Source organism: Triturus cristatus, chromosome 3_1 (assembly GCF_964204655.1).
Source record: "Triturus cristatus chromosome 3_1, aTriCri1.1, whole genome shotgun sequence".
Taxonomy (NCBI): domain Eukaryota; kingdom Metazoa; phylum Chordata; class Amphibia; order Caudata; family Salamandridae; genus Triturus; species Triturus cristatus.
This window is the reverse complement of record NC_140583.1, coordinates 171,856,389-171,879,617: the sequence shown is the minus strand read 5'-3', so window position 1 is coordinate 171,879,617 and position 23,229 is coordinate 171,856,389.

Below are 23,229 nucleotides of genomic sequence, written 5' to 3'. Positions count from 1 at the left end.
ATCGTTTTATGCCAAGGTCCATCATGAGGGGGGTTAATGGCGTGTTTTGTGGAAGTGTAACAAAACTCCTTAGTATCTTGTTCTCCCCCTTGGTTAAAACACCAAGCGAGCCCCCCCCCATAACTCTGAACCATATAGGGCAGCAGATTGGGCCCTTGCCTTGTAGACCTCAAGTGCTGGAGTGATTGCCCTAGACGTGGTTGCATGCAGTTTTTTTAGGATTGGGACTGAGTTTTGCATTAAAATTGTACTTGATTTAATAATCTGTGGATTCCAAGAAAGTTTGTAATCAATGTTCACACCAAGGTAAATAAAATTAGGGACACACTCTAGGCTTGTTCCATTCAATTTGAGATTATGCTTGAAACATTTGTGGGGTCTAATTGACATATATTTAGTCTTTGAGGGGTTAATTTCCAGCCCCTTTAAAGTGCAATAGTCATTTAGTGCATTCAGAAGGTTTTGCAGGCCCTTGGGTGTTTGCGATAGTAGTATTGTGTCATCTGCAAATGTGAGAGCACAAACATGGTTCTCCCCCAGCTTCGGGGAATCATGGTTGGATCTTAGGAGGAACTCGACCATATCATTAACATAGAGGAGAAAGAGTGTTGGCGCCAGGACACATCCCTGGCGCACGCCTCTGTTAACTGGTATTTCTTCGCTGAGTTCACCCGCCTGGCCCCAGCGTACTCTAGCGTAATTATTCTCGTGGAGCCTGATCAGCTGGCATAAGATATTTTTAGGAACTCCCTGTTGGAGCAAATTTGGCCACAAGAGCTCTCTTGGGATTGAGTCAAAAGCGGCCTTTAGATCTATGAAGGCCACATATAAATGGCCATCTCTTAGCCTGGTGTATTTCCAGGCTATTACTATCAGGCGGAACACCTGGTCTATAGTGCTGGTCCTTTCCCTAAAGCCTGCTTGGTATGGGGAAATAATGTTATTTGTAAATGTCCAAGCTTTTAACTTTCCCAGGATTTGTTTTGCGTAAAGTTTTTGCAGTGTGTCCAACAAGCTAATAGGCCTGTAATTAGCTGGATCGTCTCTGCCACCCTTTTTATAAATTGGAACGATCTCTGCCCCCTTCCAGGAATCGGGGATTGGCTGGCCTCCTGCAATTGCGTTGCTTAACAAGTTGATGTATAGAACCCAAACCTCTGGTAAGTGTTTAAAAAGGTCACCTGGTATTTTGTCGGAACCCGGGGCTTTTGAAGGTTTTATTGAATCCAAAGCCAATCTAGTTTCTGCAATAGTGAAGCACAATGGAGCAATTGTGGTTGGTGTTGTGGGGCTAGCAGTAGCGCTGCTATAACTGCCCATCATGGGCGCTTGAGAGGCGTATAACTGGGCAAAGTGTTTGTGCCAAGTGACTGGGTCCAGGTTGAGGTCAAGGGCCGGAATACCTGGATTCTTACCTTTAGCGGTGATTCACCAAAATGAGAATTGGTCGCCCAGTTTTGCTGCTTTTAGTAGTTCTCCCCAGCTCGAATCTTCCCAACTCCTGCGTGCTACATTGAGGATTTTATGATAGGTTGACCTTGCTTCTCTGATAAGCAAAGGGTCCTTTTTATGGAGTGCCTTCATTAAAAGTTGTTTTTTTTCTGCACAGTCATTATTAAACCAGGGGTTAAGTTTCACCACCTTGACAGGATTTTTTATCTTAGCAGACCCTGGTTTTGTCAGGTCGGGTTCGATACTCTTTACTAGTTTTAGGTGGATCTGAGTTATCAAGGTAGACCCTAAAGGTTCGTTTAAGTACACCGACATGTGGTCGCTGAAGCTATTATAGATGTGGGTGAGTGATTCTATATTCCCAATTATAGACGGCCATTTCACCGCCCTTCTATTATTACTCACAATGGGCTGGATTACTTTTTGGCCAGAACCCAGTTGGGATGTTGGATGTTTTTGAAACAATTCTTTTTCAAGGTCTAAACAAAGTGGAAAGTGATCACTTTCTCTTCTGGCATCTATTTTAAAGTCTTTGACATAGGCCCAATAAGTTGCACTTAACATAATATAATCGATCCTAGATGTGGCGGGCCCCCTTGAGAAGGTGTTTGATCCAAGGGGGTCCGAGGGTGTCCTACCATTACATGATCTCAGGGCGTTTGCTATGGTAAAATTCAATATCTGTAAAGCAGATTGGGAGGTTCTAGGGAATTTAGATATTCCCAGGATAGGTATGCCCAAAGCAGTATCTTCTTCTTCAAAAATTTCTGTGAGGCCTGACAGGGGTTCGTAGCAACAGTTGAAATCGCCACCGATTATGATAGGACCTGAGGCGAGTAGGGGGGCTAAAAGATCTTCCAGTAACTGTACTATCGGTGATTCTTTTGAGTTATCTCTGGGCCTGATGTATACATTGAATAAGAATAGCCTCGTATTGTTTTTAAATTTAAAGCTTAATGCCAAAATGTCCTCTGTATCTGAGCGTATAATCTCTATTGAGGCATTGATACTGTTTGCGACCCAAATGAGGAGGCCTCCTGATGGTCTGCCCCTAGCTGATTTCCACGCCTCTATGCTAAATGTTCTGTATCCCACCTTATACAAAGGCTCCCTGGCCCATGTTTCTTGAAATAAACAGAGGTCAAAGGAATCTATGTATTCATGCCAGTCGGGTTCCTGCAATTTCCTTGTGAGGTCGGCTATGTTCCAGCATACCATCCTCACCGAATTTGGGGTGGTATGGGGGGGAGGATTACTGTCTACTACAGGTTGATTTGACTGGGTATGATCTAAAGGTAACTTAGAGGTATTGGCCAAACTGGCCGAATCCTCTACAAAAGAGCCTGGTCCTCCCTCTGGGTAAGGTTGTTCACTGAGTGGGTCATTCTCAGGTATGGAGTGAGATGCGGTTAGAATATGTTGTGCCAGGGCTATAGGAGGTTTTTCCCTTGTTTGCAAGTTACCGATCCACTGCTGAATCAGTCAGTCCGGGTCTTCTAGGTTCGAGAGTCCCCCTATGTTATGGGGTACTATGACCCTACCAGCTAGACAGGTTCTTTTCTGTCTGATACCAATGCTGGAATTAAAAAAAGAATGGGATCTCAGGTTCATTGTTATTAAGTTGTCTGCGATGTTTTTAGAATAAAAAGTTAACTTAATATCATCCAGGTCACCCTTGTCTTGCTGGATCCTTTCAACATTTTTTAGATCAGATCTTATTATAGATAGGCACTGCCTTTCCTTTCTGATCCAGTGAATTGCTTTATTTAATAGGGAATCCTTGTCTTCCCTATTACCCGCCTTCAGTCTTGGGACATTAGTGAGGAATACGCAACATAGCTCTGGGTCCTCCCTTACTGCAGAATAGTTGACCTGGTCTGAATATCGATTATGTTCTAGCACGCTATCCATTGTCCCCCTCTCATCAGTAAGACGTGGAGGTCTGTCTGTGTGGTGGATACTCAGATTTGCCTGAATATGTCTAGGGTATTCGTTGTTGTTATACTGAGTTCTACCCTCGTTGGTCTGGGGAAATGTTTGTGTACATGGGTTTTTGCGCTGTGTAGGTTTCTGGTGCTCTAGGTGGCTATTAGGAGCTCGAAGCAGGGATTTTGGCGTTTGACTACCCATGGTCGTAGCTGTTGGTTTGGGTTCGGGTTCAGGTGCAACTGTTGCTCCTGTGTTAGAAAGTGGGAGCCCATTAAAATACGGTAAGTGAGCTGTTAAAGTTTTCAACATTTTTTTAAGTATCCTAACCTCCTCCTGTAGAACATTAAGTTTAGTGTTTAGAGTAGCCACTAAGCTGTTAGTATCCAGTATTACTGGATTGGTTGGCGGCTGTACCTGAGGATGAACCCCCGTCCCATCTAGATGTTTAGAAATTGTTTCATCGCTATTGCTGGTGGAGGTTCCAGTGTCGAGCGCCAGGTTATCACATAAGGGTGGAAATCTGTTGGAGCACACGATTGTGGGGACCACTCTATGTGTGGGACTATCTGACTGCCTAGTTGCTACCTCCGTATTATCAGTAACTTCTATGTCAGCAGGGGGTTTTGAACTAGGCCCCCTACTTTGTGTTAGGGAGGGGTGAGTTAAGGGTTGAGGTTGTAGCTGTGAGGGGGAGTGGGGTTCGTGTACTATGACAATGGGCCCTAAGGACTTTGCCCTTGTCACCTTCTCTTTTTTGCCGTAATAGGAAGAAATTTTGCTACCCTTGTTAATAGCCCCCTTATCACTGGATAGCATAGACTCTACTTCTTCAATCAAGTTGTCGATCTCCGCCAATGTACAATTATTTACGACATTTTTGTCTTGTTTTTGCGTTTTGGCTACTTTCCTCTTCCCAATCATGGGTTCGGTGGCTTTCCGCTTTCCCATCACAACCCCGTTGCTGAAGCAACACTGATAGCCCCAGAATCAAACTGTACTTTTTACCAATTATCAACGAGTAAGTGAAGCCAAAGAATGTAAAGGAAGGTCAGGTTATCAATATAACTTATGTAGCAGTCTAAGGTAAGAGGGTCCCAAAAATATGTTGTGTTGGGAGCCCCGTCAGAGTATCTACGCTCGAGGTTGCGTGGGCCCACTTTTCCAAGGGTAACAACCTTGGTTGCGCAGACAAATTACTACTACTGCAAGGATCGCAAGCAGGGTTATGGCTAGACCCGTAACAATTACTTTCTTCTCTATAAGTTCTTACTTGCAATATAAAGGGGGGTGGCCCAGTCCAGTCTTTTCCGGTCTTTGACGGGCAAGGACGGGCCCGCCCTTGGCCCGGGCTTCGCCCGCGCGCGTCCCGCGCTATGGGAGGCGCTCGGTGTTGAAGTAGACAGGTGACGCCTGCCACTGACGTCACCTGCGTGCGCCTCTCGGGTGAGCCTGGGAGATGTAGTTCTCGTTCTCGTTGGCGAGGCTGTTTCCCTTGCGGCGAGTCTGGAAGTTGTCCTATGAGCTTGGTGAGTGCTCCCACTGTAGAGGCCCCCTCACGAAGAGTGTGCCGATCTCACATTAGTCCCGTTCCACAAGGAGGGCGATTTAGTTCTATTCCCCTATTGTTACAATAGTGATGGCCTCCAGACAGACATTCCGTGGTGGGGTACACTCTTCTATCTTAATACGGTCCGCTGCACATCCTCCATCATTAAGATCCTTACAGGAAAAGCAACGGAGGCTGGCAACCCCTGTCCGTCGGTACCTCGTCACACATATACTACTGTTAATATGCGTACGTATTTTAGATATTAAAGTTATTTTGCCATGCAAATAGCAAGTTTCCACGTGTAATTCATGTATGCAAGTTGGTTAATCTTAATATATCTCCACACACGATTAATAAATTATAATAAGTAGGTTATTCAGTTAATACTTTAATGCAAAATAGAGGAGGTATTCAAAAATGTTGCACTACCTGCTCCATCATGGGCATTCCGCCGCAACACCCATTGCTGTTGACGCTGCCCCAAATTGACAATGAAGTGTAATTCTGAGGCAGCGCCAAAAACGAACGCCATGCATTAATTACTTTTTCTATGTGTAGTTCATTTTGCAGCACTGATAGAAAGAGCAAAATGTCATTACTGATTGCTTATGTGCAGGAAGGTGTCCCTTTCTGCACAAAAACAATCATTAAATAATAACGATTTACTACCATCTCTGCTGCATTCTGAGCACACATAGTAACAAATTGTCATTAGTGTTTGTTTATGTGCAGGTAACTTGGATAGGGTAGTAAGATTATAGCAGATGCTTGGCTTAAAACTCTATCTAGATATTTCAATGCTTTGTTCTACCTTTAGCTTTCTTTGTGTGTAACAGCCCGAATTAAAGAAATGTAGTTTTGGAGAATCTTCAAAAAAGGAGGGATCTACGCCTGCAAATCTTGTTACAAACCGCCATGGCTGTGTACCCATGGTGGCAGACATGCTGTGGCACACATAGTCCAGCACCACTGTCATCTTCTCTTATGATCGAAGTTACCACTGCTAGATGTGGAGGCAAACCTAGAGGTACTATGGGCAAAGTTATTGTAATCGTGACTAAGGTTGCACCCCATATTGTGGCGCATTTCATTGGCCAATATTTAGTTCAAGAAATTGGAACGTCTCTGATGGCCAATAGTGATATTGCTATATATGGTGAATCCCGGACTGTGGCTTATTGAATAGTAGATAAAAGGACTTTGACGGATAAACGCCTACCTAGAGGAAAACTCAGAGGGCCACCAGTGTAACAGAGCTAGCACCTTTGCCATTCTGTAAGAGGATAATCTGGATAATTTGTCTCTGCTGCCACATTAATCTCTGTTTTGTACCAGAGGTGGATCCCAGTTGTTTGGCAGGAGTTACTGCAGATGAAAACCATGTTCGACGGTCACTGGTTCCAGCAGGAGTTACTGCAGATGAAAACCATGTTAGATGGTCACTGGTTCCAGCAGGCGTTACTGCAGATGAAAACCATGTCCGACATTTACTGGTTCCAGCAGGCGTTACTGCAGATGAAAACAATGTTCGACTGTCACTGGTTCCAGCAGGCGTTACTGCAGATGAAAACCATGTTCGACTGTCACTGGTTCCAGCAGGCGTTACTGCAGATGAAAACCTTGTTAGACGGTCACTGGTTCCAGCAGGAGGTACCGCAGATGAAAACCATGATCGACGTTTACTGGTTCCAGCAGAAGTTACTGCAGATGAAAACCATGTTAGACGGTCACTGGTTCCAGCAGGAGTTACTGCTGATGAAAACCATGTTAGACTGTCACTGGTTCTAGCAGGAGTTACTGCAGATGAAAACCATGTTGGTCGGTCACTGGTTCCAGCAGGAGTTACTGCAGATGAAAACCATGTTCGACGTTAACTGGTTCCAGCAGAAGTTACTGCAGATGAAAACCATGTTAGACGGTCACTGGTTCCAGCAGGAGGTACCGCAGATGAAAACCATGATCAACGTTTACTGGTTCCAGCAGAAGTTACTGCAGATGAAAACCATGTTAGACGGTCACTGGTTCCAGCAGGAGTTACTGCTGATGAAAACCATGTTAGACTGTCACTGGTTCTAGCAGGAGTTACTGCAGATGAAAACCATGTTGGTCGGTCACTGGTTCCAGCAGGAGTTACTGCAGATGAAAACCATGTTCGACGTTTACTGGTTCCAGCAGGAGTTACTGCAGATGAAAACCATGCTCGATGGTCACCGGTTCCAGCAGGAGTTACTGCAGATGAAAACCATGTTCGACGGTCACTGGTTCTAGCAGGAGTTCCTGCAGATGAAAATCATGTTCGACGGTCACTGGTTCCAGCAGAAGTTACTGCAGATCAAAACACGGTCACTGGTTCTAGCAGGAGTTGCTGCTGATGAAATCCATGTTAGACGGTCACTGGTTCTAGCAGGAGTTACTGCAGATGAAATCCATGTTAGACGGTCACTGGTTCTAGCAGGAGTTACTGCAGATGAAAACCATGTAAGACAGTCACTGGTTCCAGCTCGTATACCATAAAACTGATGCCTCATCCCTCATGACCTTGGTTCTGTACCTTGCCCCATCTGACTCCTGTCCCACGGGTCAGTCCTTTTGGAAATAACCCAATTTGATTCTGTCCACAAGCTTCCCATGTTTGGACATGGTTACCCTGAACTCTGCCCTCATATCCCTAATCTTCTGACCACAGCATTGATGACTCATTTCCTTTGCGCCACTTCCTCTTTGACAAAAACAGGAACTGGAAAGGCGCTCATATTAGAAATCCTCCTTACATGCATGGACTAAAGGTCTGTGTATAGCTTTCATTGGAGAGCCAACCACCTCGTCGGTTGCAGAGGACTGACCATAAGGACAGACAGAATTGCATATGAATCAGTATTTAAGATCTTCATAACGAGCATCAATGTAATTCCATTGGCACCGGTTACAGTTGCTCCTTGCCCCTCTTGAATTATGAGTTCCACAGGATCACCGCCTCTCTGTCCACTTTCAACAGGAGATTTTGGCTGGGACTCGGATGCACGAATACTAATTACTCTGATTACTCCTGACTTATTCGTGGACCCTCAGGATCCAGCTTGCAATGGGCTAGAGATTGAACACCTCAGGAGTTAATGGAAGCTGGGGGATGGAACTCCAGGAGTATGGGAACAGAAGCACATTTCTTGTGCCACCCACGGTGAGGCCACACTGTGAGCATTGCCTGCCCATTGTGGGAGACTTCCTCTGCAAGGCAATCTACAGAAACTGTTACCCGATATTCTGGATTCTTAAAATGTTATCCATGTCTTCATGTACCTCACATTGATCTTTCGTTATTCAGGGTGCGTTCTGTTGAAGAAAATTATTAGGAACATATGTAGCCATACACATTGGTCCCTTGTCCAAAGTGGTAAATATGCCTGGATTTCCATATCTCAAAATATATCTGAGTTTAACAGAGAAAATTGTGCTTGACAAAGCCTGTTTTCTTTTAATAGGAGAGTATCTAAATATATTATATTGTTGTGTTGTTTAAGGTCCTGTGCATTGTGGATCTTTTTGAATATATGGTACTGGAACTGACTTGGTAGTTTATCAGTGATCCTAGCCTTCCTCACTTGAATTGTGATATTGCTTTTTCCATGTCTGCATTTTGTGCACGGGCTCCTGTGGCGAAATGGACGAGGCCAACAAAAGCCCCTCCCAGGCATATTACTGTCTGAATAAAGATCCGCAATAGAGATGTACTTGCTAATAATATTAGAAAGTAATTCCATCGTCGAACTAAAAAGAGGCACTTAATGAATATTGATGATTGGTAGACAGCATAATGCATGCAATAATAATGACAGAATTTCTCTAAAACACGAAATCAGATTTGGTTAATGAACTTACAGTTAACTGCAAAAAAGCATGACGTTTGGCCATATTTTTAAGTAAGGCTACGTTATATTTTACCCTAGTAATAACTTTATGTTAATGTCCCATTCCCCGGAGGGAAAACACAAAAACATGGTTTGAAATAAATCATGTTGAATTCAAATGACTAAGCCCTTTGATGAGAAGCCTGTGCCATTTGGCCATGGTTCAATTAGAAAGCAAAGTGCACTTTCTACTTCCATTAATCTTGCAAATGCCTTCTAAATGATTTGACTATCAGCAGTGGAGTCCTGGGATAATTCATCATGAATGCAATGAGATGTGATTTTTGAACAAAACTGCAAATGTCTAATGAATTAGCAATTAAGCCCGAATGAGAGGATGCCAAAAGTGTATTCAAAATCAGGCTATATTTTAAATGGAAATAATGACTGTAAAGTGTGTTTTTCAGGCAATATATAAAGGAGCTCCATTTCAGCTACAGTGCAGTGAAGTGAAATTAATTAACCATGATACATTTATGAATGTTTCCTTTAATTATATCATGCCATTTGGTTAATTAAATGTGACAGTTAAACAAGAGCAATACATTTATGAGACTGTTCCTCAGCTGTGTAGTGTAGGTATAATGGACAGCAATGAATTCTTTTTATTGAAAGATTGGTTGATACATGTGAAACCTATACTAACGTTTGAAAAAGAAAAAACATTGCTACGTCAAGAATTTAGACATACAAAGGAGAAAGAATATCTGATTGTCTGCCTCAACAAAATATTCAAATGGATTCCTAAATTGATGTTCTTTGTTCAAAAACGTTATGGCGAAAGGATAGTTAAACTGATTTGGCTTTCAGAGATGGGGCATAAGTATAGCCTGCCATCCGTGGTGGATTTTGTATTTTCAGCCTTCAATTCGTGCTTTTTCTATCAGAAATGTAATGCAAGATGTAAGTGCCAATGTCTTCAGATGCTCTGCATATTTAACATGAAGTAAAATTCTTAGCACACAGTTGGCTAATTTCCAGGAAGGCCAGGGTAAATTAATGCTGAGAGCGCACCAGTGGCATGGGATTTAAATGCCACAAGTGGTCTTGAGTACCCATAAGCATGTATACAAAAGCGTGGCTCCAGGTTGACCATTGTGCAGTGCAGTTACAAAACCTTCAGCAACCAACATTACCTCCAGTTCCCTTATGTCCTCGTCCCATTCATTACTAATTGGAGATAACCATCTCCCGACAGAAAAAAAGATCAGAAGAATGCTGGGACACTAACCCCGCCCCTCCCACCGGGAGAACATAAGGGGCACTTACCCAGCATTCCTCCTGTTCTTTTTTCTGTCTGTCGATAGACTTGATGTGGATACTGGTGCTGCTCCTGCTGGGCTTGAGTGGCTTCTGTTCCTGTTTTACCCTGTCCGGCTGCCTGGCTGTGCGGTTGGGGTATCTGGTTCCTTGCCTCCCAGCCTGCTGAGCTTGCTGGGAGGCTTGGTTTTCTCGGCCAGCTCTTTGATTCCCATGTGTGTGGTTTTTGGCAGCCCTTTGCGGCTGGTGAGCCTGTCTCCCGGGTGACTGGAGGCTCATCTTCCTGGGGCTTGGCCGGGTGGATTTCGAGCCGGTTTACTGATTCCCCTGGCTCCTGCCAGAGCTCTGCTGCCTTTGGTGTCTGGCGGCGGCTTCCTGGATCCTGGACAGTGCAGGGGGGGGCCTTGTGGCTGTTTGCGCCCCCCCGGGTGACTCCCGCTTTGCAATGTTGCTCTTCTTCATTAGTTCGTTCTCCTGATGGGCGATTAGAGTGGGGGCCTTGTTTCTGGGGTTGGCCCCCACTCCGGGTGAGTGCTGCTTGCAGGTTTCTAGTTTCCCTCCCTGTTTCGCTTCTGTCCCCCCCTGTGCTCTGCGGTGCTTCTGCGCTGTTCGTGTGTTTTACTGCGGTTGGGGGCCTTGTTGCCTGGTGGCCCCCACTTCCACTTGGCGTTGTAGGCTGCATGGGGTGACGCTCGTGGCTTACGAATGGGCTTCGGACTGCCTTAGTTGAATGTTTTCCTTTTGTCCTGGATCCTGCTGGGGCCTTTTTGTGTTCGAGGGGGCGGGTTGCTGATGCCTTGGCTGGTGGCAGATGGCTCTGTGGGTTGCTCGGCTCCTGTGCTCTGCTTTCCTGAGTCTGTGCCCTGGCAGGGTCTACACCCTCGCGTGTCTGGGTTTCTGTTCCTTTGGGTACTGCCTCCTGCTGTTGTGAGTTCTGTCAGCCAGCGTTGTTTCATGCTGCGTGCTGTTTCGTAATTTTGCCCCCCCACACCTGCCCCCCCCCCCTCCGGCATCTGGCGGTGTTGGTGCCTTTCTCTGGGTTGTGTGTATCTTCGGCTTTGCTGGGTGGGGGTGTGCTGCTGCTGGCTTCTTCACGGTCTGCGTTGCTGTTTGAGGCTACTGCTGCGTTCCAGTCTGGGTCCTTGGGCACTGCTTTGCCTGGCTTGGCATTGGTTGCTGGCATGTCATTCTGGCATGGATTCAGTTTGCTGTTCTTTCGTGCTGGTGTTGCTGCAGGTCTCGGCTGTCATTTTGGTTAGTCTGGGTGCCCCGCTGACGCCAGGCGTGTTGCGCTGCGCTGTTGCGCTCTCCCCCAGCAGCTCCGCCGTTGTGCTGCCTGCCACTGACCCCGTTCCCCTGTTGTTGGTGGGTGTTTGTACCTGCAGGCTCCTGCCGGTGCCTCTTTCCTGGTGGTCCAGTGGGGGAGCCTTGTTCTTATGCTGAATGTTTTAGCGCATCTTTGGTTGCCCATGGTGGTGGGTTTCCTTTTGAAGCGTTCCGTTGGGTCTTCGTGTCCCTGCGCTCGTTCTCGGCTGTCGTTCCCTGGTCAGGGGTGCTTTAGGATGTGTTGTGCTCTGCCCGGGCCTGGTTGCTCCAGGGAGCCATTGCCAGGGCTCGGTTCCTTGTCCCTGTTTTTGTCTTCTGCCAGTCTGTGGGGCACCCTCAGTTCAGCGTTGGGTCTGGTTCCATTGCTGTGGTGTGTTTCCTTTGTGGAGGCCTCACCTCGCATGCTTTGTTCTTGTTCTGTGTGGGGGCTGGTCTCCTGGAGTTTCGCTCCTGCTGGCGTTTTTTCAGGCGCACTGGGGTGAGCCTCCTGTTCTCCTGGCTGGTTGGAGCGGTCGCTTTCCGTCTTCTGGGCCCTGGGTCGGGGTTGTTTGTCTTGCTGCTTGTTGGTTTGTGTGATGGGGCTTGTTCCTTGCTCACATTGTGGGAATTTCTCTCACTGGGCTGTCTTGCATGGTTGTTACAGTAGGTGTTTTCTGTTGCGGGGGGTGAGGGGTGCTTGTTTTTGGGTGCCTCCCCTCCTGTTTCTCGCGATACTCCTCCCCTGTTCTTTTTGGCGGCTGTCCGTTTGTTGGCAGTCAGTCTTCGTGCTGTGGTCGGGTTGTTTTTCTTGGCCAGTGTCCGGTGTTTTTTCCTCTTGCCCCCCGGTGTTGCCGGTATATGGGCACCTGGTTTCTTCTGTTCTCGGACCTGGCCTGGCCTTGGCATTTCCTGTGTCTATGTAGTGGTGCTCTGGGCTCCGGTTCCTCTTGTTGGCTTGGGTGGGTCTCTGCCCGCTGCTTCTCCTGGAGGTTGTGCCTGTGTGGCTGTGGTGCTGGTTGTTGTCTCTGTCATCCTGCTGCTGTACTGACTCTCGTGGTTCTGTTCCATGTTGCTTTGCCTGCTCTTCGGCCCGGCTCTTCTTGACGCACTAGTTTATGTTGCGTTTTTGCCCTGGTTGTCTGCTGGCCCTTGTGTTCGGACGGGTTGCTGGGGATCCTTGGCTGTGTCCTATGCCTCGGGGTTGCTAGTCCTGGCCTCTGGTGTTTTTCCTGTGGCCTGTGCTCCCTGGGGGCAGATTCTCTCATGTTTGGGGTTGTCCACCTGGGTTTCCGGTTGGGGTTTTCTCCTCTTTTCTGCTTCCCTGGGCTGCTGGCAGACACTGTGGTGCTGGTCTGGCCACCTTTCTGGGTCTGTCCCCCTTGCCGGTGTGCTTTGGGGGCCCTGATCGGCCCTCTTTGGTCCCCGTTGCTGAGTGGGGTTCTGCCCGCTTCACCTGCTCTGGTGCCTGGGTTGCTTCTTGCTTCCTCCTTGGTGTCTTGTGTTTGGCCTCTTGGCTAGTGGCTGTACCTCTACCTTCGGCCTTTCTTCCCTGCTTCCTCTGGTCTCGTCTGGTGACTGGGGTGCTTCTGGGTGAGCTTTGTTTGTTGCCTGGTTGGATTCCTGGGTTCTGTTGGCCTCTGCTGGGTCTCTTCTGGCCTGCGGTGTTCTCCTCTGGCTTGGTTCGCTGTGGAGGGGGGTGCTTGTCCCTGCCCTTTTTGGTGTTTCTTTTTGGCCGGGATGTGCCTCGGCTTTTCCCTGTCCTCGTGTTTTTCCGGGGGCCTTGTTTCGGTCTCTCCTGGTCTGCTGGCTCGCAGCTGCTTCTGCTTGGCCTTCGGCGGTGGCCCCTTGTGGTTGCCTGTTCCCTTCGGCCTTCCTCCCTGTTGGCTCTGGTTCTTGGCTGGTTTCTGGGTTTCCGGTTGGTTGGACCTGCTCAGAGTTACCTGAGTGTGCTCTTGCTGCGGTCCTGGGCTGCTTGCTGGGGCTGTGTTGGGGGTTCTTTGTATGGCCTGCCACTTCTTTGCTGGTGTCTTTTCTGCCTGTGGGATGGCTGGTCCCTCTGCTGTTGGGTTCTGGTCTTGGCGGGTGTTGTGTGCTCCTGCCATTGTGGCCTCTTGGCTCTGGATGGGCCTATTTGGGTCTGTCTTCCGCTTCTGTTTTTCCCAACTCTGGGGATTTCGTTTGGGCAACGCCGGGGCAGTTTTCTCTCTGGCCTGTGCTCTGCTGGGGCCTTCCCTTCTTTGAGCCATCCCCCGGTTCTGGGTTGGGCCTTTGGGTCCTTCTGGTCTGTCGGGTTGCTCGGTTTTGGCTTCCCGGCTGCGGTGTCCTCTGTTGCCGCTTTCTGCGCTGGGAGTTTTTCCCCTGTTCGGGCCCTGCCTTTGGCCGTGCTGGGCCGTGGGGTTTGGTTTTTTGTGCTTTCCGCCCTGGCTTCTTTTGCTTCTGTGGTCGGGATGTTTTTTTGGTGTTTCCTCTCCCCTGGTGGGTTGAGGATTCCGTGCTGTGTTGTTTGGGCCTGTCTCGCTCCTTTGGGGCCTTTCTGGGTTGTTGGCCCTCGGTCTTTGCTGGCCTTTGTGTTTTTTTGCCTCTGCCTTCTACTTGGGCTGTTTGGGGTCGTCTCTGCCTGGCCTGTCTCTTGTTGGGCTTGTCTGCTGCTGGTGTTGGCTCCCTTGGGGTTCCCTTGCTGTGGTCTTGGGTTCTCTGGGTCGTTTGTCTGTTCCGTTGCTCTCCTTCTCTGTGGTTTGGGGTGTGCCTTCTTCAGGCTGTGGCTTCCTGCTACGGTTTCGCCGGTTTACCGGTTGGGGTTTCTGCTGGGGCTGTGTTGTTGGGTTCATCTGTTCCTCTTGTTCCCTTTTCTTCTTTGTTTTCCCGGGTTCCTTGTTTCCTGGCCGGTTTTTGTCCTCTGGGGTTCTTGTCCCGGCTGGGTCTGTTCCCTTCTGGCTCTCGAGGCCTGGTGGGTTGGCTTCCGGGGGTTTGATCCTCTTTGGGTGGCCACCTCACTGTTTTGCTCTTTCTTGCCTCGGTTGGCTTGTGGGTCCGTACTCTCTCCTTTTATGGTTGGCTGTGGGGTGTTCCTGCTGTGGGCTGGTTGGCCTCTGTGGGTTGTCGGACTGGTCTTCCGGCTGTTCTTCCATTGTTTTGTTGGGAGCGTCCCAGCTTGGGGGGGGCTCCCTCTTGTCTGGTGTTCTGCCTGGGGTTTTCCACCGGTTCTGCCTTTTACTTCCTGCGGTGGCTGCCTTGGTTTGGTTTCCTAGGTTGGCTTCTGTTTATGTTTGGGAAGGCCGGCTTTTCTGCTTTGGTATTTTCCAGTTAGTAATGAATCGGACGAGGACATTAGGGGACTGGGGGTAATGCTCTATTACTTACCAGTAATCTTCATTACTCTTGGTCCCTTTGACTTCGCCCCATTCATACGCCCGCCCTCCCTCCTGGATGGCCGGCCTTCCTTGTGGGCTTGGTTGTTCAGGAGGAATGCTGGTAAGTGCCCATTATGTACTTTAATACGGTTGATAACTCACACATAAGTGTCCTGTAGCAAGCAGATGTATGAATGTGCAAGAATAAATCTCAAATTTACAAGATAATTCATTTGACATTTAATCTTCTGGAGCTCATGTCCCAACTACACATGGGCACCCCTGTACAGTGTCATCCCTTCTAAAACAGGCACACCTGACAGTGGTACGACATCTTCCCTCAGAAGATTTCCAAATTTTCCCTCAGAAAACTGTCAAATTAGAAGAAGCGCCCCATTTTGGCAGAAGGTCTGAATCCTATAGGAATGCAGAAGTTGGACAATCTTGGCAGTGGGCCTGGCCAAGGCATTGTTGGATGTATGTAGGTATTTATTTATTGTGTGTCTGTTGGATTTCCATAGGGCGAACCATGGCAAAAGGCAGCAGACCCCTGCACAGGGTCATCTGCAATGATGACATCTTTCCCTAGTTGTATACAGGAGACAGACAGCAGTGTCTTTCACAGGCACACGTTTAAGGAACCTGGTCCCAATTAGATACTCTATTGAAACCATATTTGTGATGCCTAGTGATGGTGAGGGGTATATATGAATAATCACAATGGTACCTGGAAAGGTGTGCATACTGTTTACCTTCATCACCAAAACACAGGTCTTGAAATACATGAGTGAGGCTGTCGGAATCTACACACGCCATGCTCAGGGCGAGGCTGTTTCTAGTTTTAGAGTGAAGGTTTGCTTTAATGCGCCCCAAGGAGATGATGAGCTGTAGGTGTGCAATTACTTCTTGAGCGGAATCCCTTTTAACCCTAAAGTCATGGACTGTGAAATCAAACGAATACGCCTCCAAGAATACAACGCTGTGGGACCCTTCGAGACAGCGAGCGCTATATTCAGATGCTCTTTAAAAGACAAATGTTGGAGGTATTAATTGGTGTCCGTCACTCATGCTGAAAGAATGTGTCACTTGTCAGGGTGGTGATATTTGCGGGAAGCCTTCATTTAACTTTAGACATTGCTAGGCAGCAGCACCAATAGAAAATAAAAGACAAATCAGACAATTGAAGTTACTGTAGAATATGTTGGTTTGGTTGATGCCAGGAGACTGGTTAATCCCACTGAGTGAGGCAGTTCCTATGTACAACTCTGCTGTTCCAGGTGGTCTCTCGGTTGCATTGGTAAAGCGAGTGGTTTAATAGGAAAAGCTGTTGGGTTGGTCAAAGTTTTTTGCCAGGTGTGCACACGTTCCTGCATCAAAGCGCAGTCCATGCATGGCTAGCTGTCCTAAAATCTGTTTTCTTTTAAGAAAACGTATTCCAACAGGCTGTTGATGGGAGACCATGTGGAATGTCGCATGTGCATAGATTGTGGCTTGAGAGCTGCCTTTAGACAGATAGAGCATCTTTTTCAGGGACCTACAAAGAACAAACAGTGTGGTATGAATGATCCAGAATAAAACAGAATGATGAGATCAGGCCAATGTACACAAACCCTCACTGACGGATATCCAATATTTATTCAAACCCTCTGCAAAGTATGTGATATAATATGACCCATGGGCATCACCCTTCCTTGTAAACACAATATATTCATCATCACACAATTCTAGTATGGAATTATATTTAAAATACAAATACTTACCAATATTTTGAGTAAAAAGAGATAATATTTTTGGAGTTTCAAAACCACCAATTACCATAACAATTGCAGCGCTGGGAATTACATCGCTCAGCATTTGGCCCGCTTATGACATCACAGGAATCCATATTGTCTGTTATGGGAAATATGTCAGAAAAAAAGTGTCGTATGGCTTCAGACCCAGGGGACATGAATATCAAGGCATATCTGAGCAAAGGTTGCGCCCTTACATATTTCTTAGTCAGCAAACATGCCTTGACTCAGCTGGTAAGTCCACAACCACAAAGGGTGCACCATTACATGTTCTCTCAACCTCTTCCCAAAAAGCAGTAAGAAGTTCCATGCAAATTTGTAGTGTGAAGGGTGACAAAAAAAATGTCACCCTACTTCCTAAATCAGTCGGGTTAGCAAGTATGCAATGTGTTCCTACATGTTAGCGATTATTTGATTCTTTTCTTTGCTCTCTGTAAAGTGCATTCATGTATTACTCCCTGTCTTTGGAGCTATGTCTGCCTACACTATATACATTACATAAATATGGATATAAAATATACGTTAATGATGGACGTTATCTACTTTCTTCAGATCCTGGGTGAGTACTGTAGTACATCCGTGGATAATACTTTGAATCTTCATTCAATTAATACTTTTGAGATTGTTAATTGCTACGTCTGGGATGTACTATGACTAGGTCATAGCAGTATTTCTATGTGTCTGCGTCAATGTCGCCACTGTCAATAGGAACTATAATTTCAGAGGCACGCCTACTTGAATGTTTACAATCTGCTGTATATAAACATGCACAGACATAACTACAATCTTTTGAAACGTTCTTTTTAAAGAAACAATAATTAAAAACCATGTATAGCATGAGGAATGATGGGGAATCAGGCTTCTAGTAAGAATCCACTAGCTGTCATTTTCACTAATATCTGTGTTTGTTAGGACGTGCTTTGCATCACTGTCATAATGCCCACGCGTGTTAGGAAAATGATCAAACGCTGGGGCCAGCATGTATTTCGGGGATGGAATAACTCTTACTGCGCGTAGTACGAAACAGAAAAATGTTCTGGTTAAACTTTAACACTATGGAGAGGCCCTAAAACGATAATATGGCTGCTCACAGGCCATCATCTCTGCAGCCGGCAGATGGGCGTCTCCACGTTTAGCTAAGAAGAGAACATGGGAAGCTGAAGGGAGGCTCAGCTGTAGCTGCTGCACATCAAAGCCCTTGTGTGAGAAAGTGGATTATTAGTTGGGCTGAGTGGGAGCACACAACAAGTAATAAGTAGGGGTGGGCGGAATGCTTCATTCTGCCCGTGGAACTGCTGGAATTTGGCAACGCATTACACTTCTAACGCCAAGTTTCTCCCAAATTCCACCAATGACTGCGTGGCAGATTTTTTTCCTGCAGAGCTCCAGAAAGGTGAGCTCAAGAGAGATTTGGTATCCCCTAGCGCCATTTTCTAATGAGGGCGGTCGCAAGCGGTTGCAGTCACAGGGCTGCTTCTTGAATAGATGTGCTACCGCTAGAGTAGATTTTCTACTTGAGAGGCAGAAAAATACACTTGAATGGCTGCACTCTCTTAAGCACCACATGGTGCTGTTCATGCTGATTTTTTAGCACTGATTGCACTACTGCCACTAAATTGCAGCACAAGCAGCGAAATCACTGCAACATGCATATTTTTGAACCATTTGAAGAACTCCATGGAATGTTGCTGAGTTTTTATGTAAATTCCGTGGAGTTAAATTCCGAGAGATTGGCCCACCTCCATTAATAATGTTTCTATTAAAGTTGGGTCCAGTAAAGATTTCTGTGATTTAAACCTGAGCTCAACCCCAGATAGCTGTGGTACAGAACAGACAGAATTTGCTTAAGAAAATGTCTAAAGCGTTCAGAAGTGCCAACTCACACAACAGTAAAAAACCCCATATAAGTAAATATAGGGATACATTTAATAAACAAAATGCCACCAAAATAACAAAAATCCAAGAAGGGGAACCAGTGGAATACTTTGTGAAATTTTTAAGTAAAAATAGTGCCAAGAAGTGCAAACGTGCCAACTGCAGGTCGATGGTCATGCTAGACCGGGACAAGGGCAAGTTGTAGGATTGACCATGATGGAGCTCGGTTCAGATACACTGATCAGATTCAACCCCGCATGGAACTCTACCTTCACACTTAAAACATTTGAAGGAATATAGTGTCTTCAGCGGGGCAAAGCTGTAGGCTGAAACCGAAGATGCTCTAGTTGATGATGGGTGGATGGCGAATGAGGTCTCGGTGAAGCCATCGACCAAGATGGGGAAAACCCAGAATGGGAAAAGTCCAGAGTTCGAGCCCAGGAAGTAGTTGACACCTATTCGATTCTGCTTAGCTTCCAACCTAGTGAGACTTTCTGCCTTAAGACTTAGACTCTTTTCTGGAAGTCAGATTTCCATAGAGGGGCGAGGCTGCAGGCTGTAAATGAGAAGGATTTGACATTGTCTGATGACAGCTAGCATGGTCCAGCTGAAGCTGATTTGCTGCTGTGGAAAATAAAGTAGCGGGAGCTGCAGAAGAGTCGATGCACCAGTGATGCATCCTCGGTGGAACAGCTGGCAGGTTAGTCCTGAGCCCTCGATGGTTCTCCAGGCAAATAGTTAGTAAAATATTTTAGTCTCATGTTTTAGGTTTGGGCAGGTGCAGTATAATTTGAAACTAGCTAAGTAAATGAGAAACAGCAATTGGTGGTGAGGACTATAACCAACATAATTCTCCAGCTGGGTACAGGGCAAGTCCAGTTGGAACTGGTCAGATGGGCTCTTCAGAAAAAACCTTACAATTGGAGTTTGCTCCTTTTTCCTGAGTACCTGTGGGAGAAGGATCAGCCTTAGGGTTCCCCTCACTGGTCTCAACAGCAGGTGCAGTCCTTCATCTGCCTTCTACAGTTCCAACAGTGTTCTAAAAAGGGTACCCAAAAAGGGGCTTCATATTTGTGCCTTTGTGGACAGTTTGAACCCTCAAGGAGACCTTCTGGACGAAGATCTAGAAGTTTGGAGATGATTGGAGAACTTTTGGTAAAACTTTCTATAAGGTGACCAACCCGTTGACGAGAGTCAAGCTACCATCATTGAACAGCGACCTGACCTGGATTTAGGGTTCATCCTGCTCTGGAGCTCATGACTTCCCGGATTTTACTGATCCGTGGCTCTAGAGCAAGTCTCTATCATCGACTTGAAACCTGGCCTGACATGGAGCCACGCTGACTGTAGAGGGGAAAAGCTCCAGAACAATTTCTAAATGAGAAAGTAAAATTTGACCTAGCCAGATGTCTCAAAGTGGCTCTTTGGGCTTTTCAGCACTAGAAACTGTTTATTCTTCAACAATTCATATCCCTAGTTCCCTCATTGGAATGTTGTCATTGTGGTGTCTATTGATCATAAAAATAAACCCTATTTTTATAAATTGATTTTATATTTTTATTTTGTATTGTGTCTTACTTATTTAATGTTTAGGTGTTTTAAAATGATTTACACATCTGTCTCCTAAGTTGAGCCTTTCTGATCATTGCCAGCTACCAAGGGTTCAGGAATTCATTTATTGAAACCTTGGCTAAACATGTTATTGTGCTTGCATTTTGGTAAGTGGTTTATTAGCACTGATAAGTGGGGCCCTACCACTAGTAATAAGGCCACAAACCCAATAAAAGGTTCAGTCAATGTCTCAATAAATTATTCCCTTTCTCAAACCTTGGTCACCCCAAACGTTTTGCCTTCCTCCTCCTCTTTTTCTGACCTTTTTTTTTATTTTAGGACTCAGAGCTCTATACCACTGCCAATCTATGCTAAAATGCATGTGTTCTCGCCCCTCCCAGGACTTACTTAATGGAGGCCACAGCATGGCCCTAATGAGCAGGTCCTCACCAGCTCCCCTAGCTGCTAATCACCTCTGTCCTCCAGCTGCTGCCAGGCCACCCCTGCCTTGACAGTCAGCCTCACCAGCCAGCCTTGTGATCCCACCCAGACTCCTGCACCCTATGCTCGGTCTGAGTTGCCTGTGCCCGATGGACTCCAGGGCCAGTGGTACTCTCCCTTTCTGTTTTTCCAGCACCATTTTCCTGCTTCCCAGGACCAACTTAACGACGGCTGCAGTGTGGCTGCCCTGCAGATGCATGCAGCGGGTGTATGTTTTCCGTGACAATGGTGCACCAAAAGCATGCCAGTCCATGCCTGGACTGTGTCAAGTGCCAGGAGCCCTGCAGTGGCGTAATTAAACTTTAGGGAGCCCCATCATCTTCAAGGAAACCATCCAATGCATCGCCACCAATGAGGACCACACACCCCTCATGGAACACCTCAACTTTCAACTACAGACCGATGCCAAGACAACGATAAGAGGCACCCTCATATGCAGACCCCTGGGACCTCGACTGTGTATTTGTATTTGTGTATTTGTGTGGGGTATTTATAGAGCGCGACGTTCGCTCCGGAGGGAGCATCTTGACTGTCTTTCTGTGATGCCATTTCCAAACTCATCTCCCCTCTAGCCATTGACTCCTACCACTACATCCTACTGGGCGACCACAATTTCCATATAGATGACCCCTATGATGCCTACTTTACCACCCTTCTGGGGAACTTGAAAAACATTAGCTCTACCCAACTGGTCACCGAACCCATGCACAAAGTCGGCCACACACTTGACCCCATTTTCACCTCAAGTGACCAAGTCAAATTCAGCCACTTCAAAGAACTCATTTAGTCCAACCATGCCACCGTTCACTTCACCGTCTCTAGTGCACAGCCCACCATCAGCAAGCATCAAAGCTCCTCCCACCACAACTGGGGCAAGGTAACAAAGACTCAGCATCACACAACCGTAAGCTTCATCAGACCTAGGACAAGCCAACCAGAACTTCCCACATGGATTACCACATGCACCACCAGAGTCGCTCAGATGAAACCTGCACAACCAACAAAACCTCAAAGCAAGCAAGCACAACTGCTACCAATTCGAGAAACAATGCTGTTCCATAATGAACCCCTCCGGCAGAGCTGCTGACAAAGCAGCGCTCAGTAACTATCACATGTATATCAAGGAAACCAAGAGGGCAGCCTTTACGGCCCTCATTGACACAGCAGCCAACTACATGAAAGAACTATTCAAAATAGTCAAGGAATTCTCCTACCCCGTAGTCACAGAGAAGAACATAATGCACCTCTCCCAAGAACTCTGCGACACCCTCTCGGACTACTTCAACAGCAAGATTGCCACCATCTGTAACAACTTCGACCCCAAACCACTCCTCTCAATCTCAAAACCCTCAGCCAGCCAGCACACTGGTTGGCTGAGGGCCACTCACCATAGAGACCACCACAACTATCATGTCTTCCATTCACTCTGGGGCACCCACCGAGTCCTGCCCCCATCTGCTTTTCAACTTCAGAACCAACCAAATCAGCACAGTACTCATCATCATCATCAATACCTCCATCACCACAGCAGCATTCCTGGAAAGTTGGAAACATGCGGAGGTCAGACTTCTAAAGAAACACTCCTCCGACCCTAGTGATCTCCTTGCTCCCTTACTCTGCCAAAGTACTTCAAGTAGGCCACCATCCAGCAGCTTACCAAATAACTTGAACAGAACCACCTGCTGGATGCTTTCCAACTAGGATTCGGTACCAGCCACAACACAGAGACGAAGCTGATCACTGCCACAGGCAACATCAGACCACAGGGAGACTGTAGCCCTTATCCTCCTCAACCCCTCGGCTGAATTCAACACCATGTTCCACCACATCCACATCAACCGCCTCTACACCATCGGCATACTGCAAAATGCCCTCAAGTGGATTGCCTCATTCCTTACAGGACGCACTCAGAGCCTCCCTTCACACCTAAGGACATGAAACGCGGCATACCCCAAGAATCATCCCTTATCCCTACTTTGTTCAATACCTACATGTCCCCCTCGCACACATCATCAGATTCCCTGGCCTCAACATAATTTCCTATTCAGGTGACACTAAACTTATCCTCTCGCTCACCGAAGAACCTTCCATCACCAGAACAAACTTCTGCACCGCTATGACCAACATAGCCAACTGGATTACAGCCAATTGCCTTAAACTTAACTCCGACAAGACAGAAGTACTGGTCTTCAGGAAAAACACATCAATATAGGACCACAGCTATGGCCAGCAGAACTTGGACCCACACCAGCTCCAACAGACCATGCACGCAGCGTATGCTTCATTCTTGACTGAGTACTGACCATGAACCGCCAAGTCAACTTTGTAGTCTCCTGCTGCTTCCACACACGCTGCACAATCTTCAGTAGAGGTGGGCAGTAAACTCCACTCTCCCGGCAGAGTCCACAGAGTTTTGCCACTCCGTGTGGAGTGTAGCATGCGGATTTTGCAAAAAACTCCACACCACTGATGGAGCTGAGTTTACCGGTGCACTCACCATTATCCATAACTAATTGTTCGGTGGTTGGATGCCACTTGTTTTAATTTTAGGTTCTGCTCTCCAAGAAAGAATGAAAACCTCTAGAGAAACTTTTATGCGTGTCTACATTTGGACCACATACCAATACATTTCGCCAGATGATTTAAAAAAATTGACATCTCGTTACACAGCTAGACTGCCCTATTGAAAGACCAGTATAGGCAATGAAAAAGAACAAAGGCATTGGCCAAAGAATCATCAGAGTAGATTTCACCCACAATAC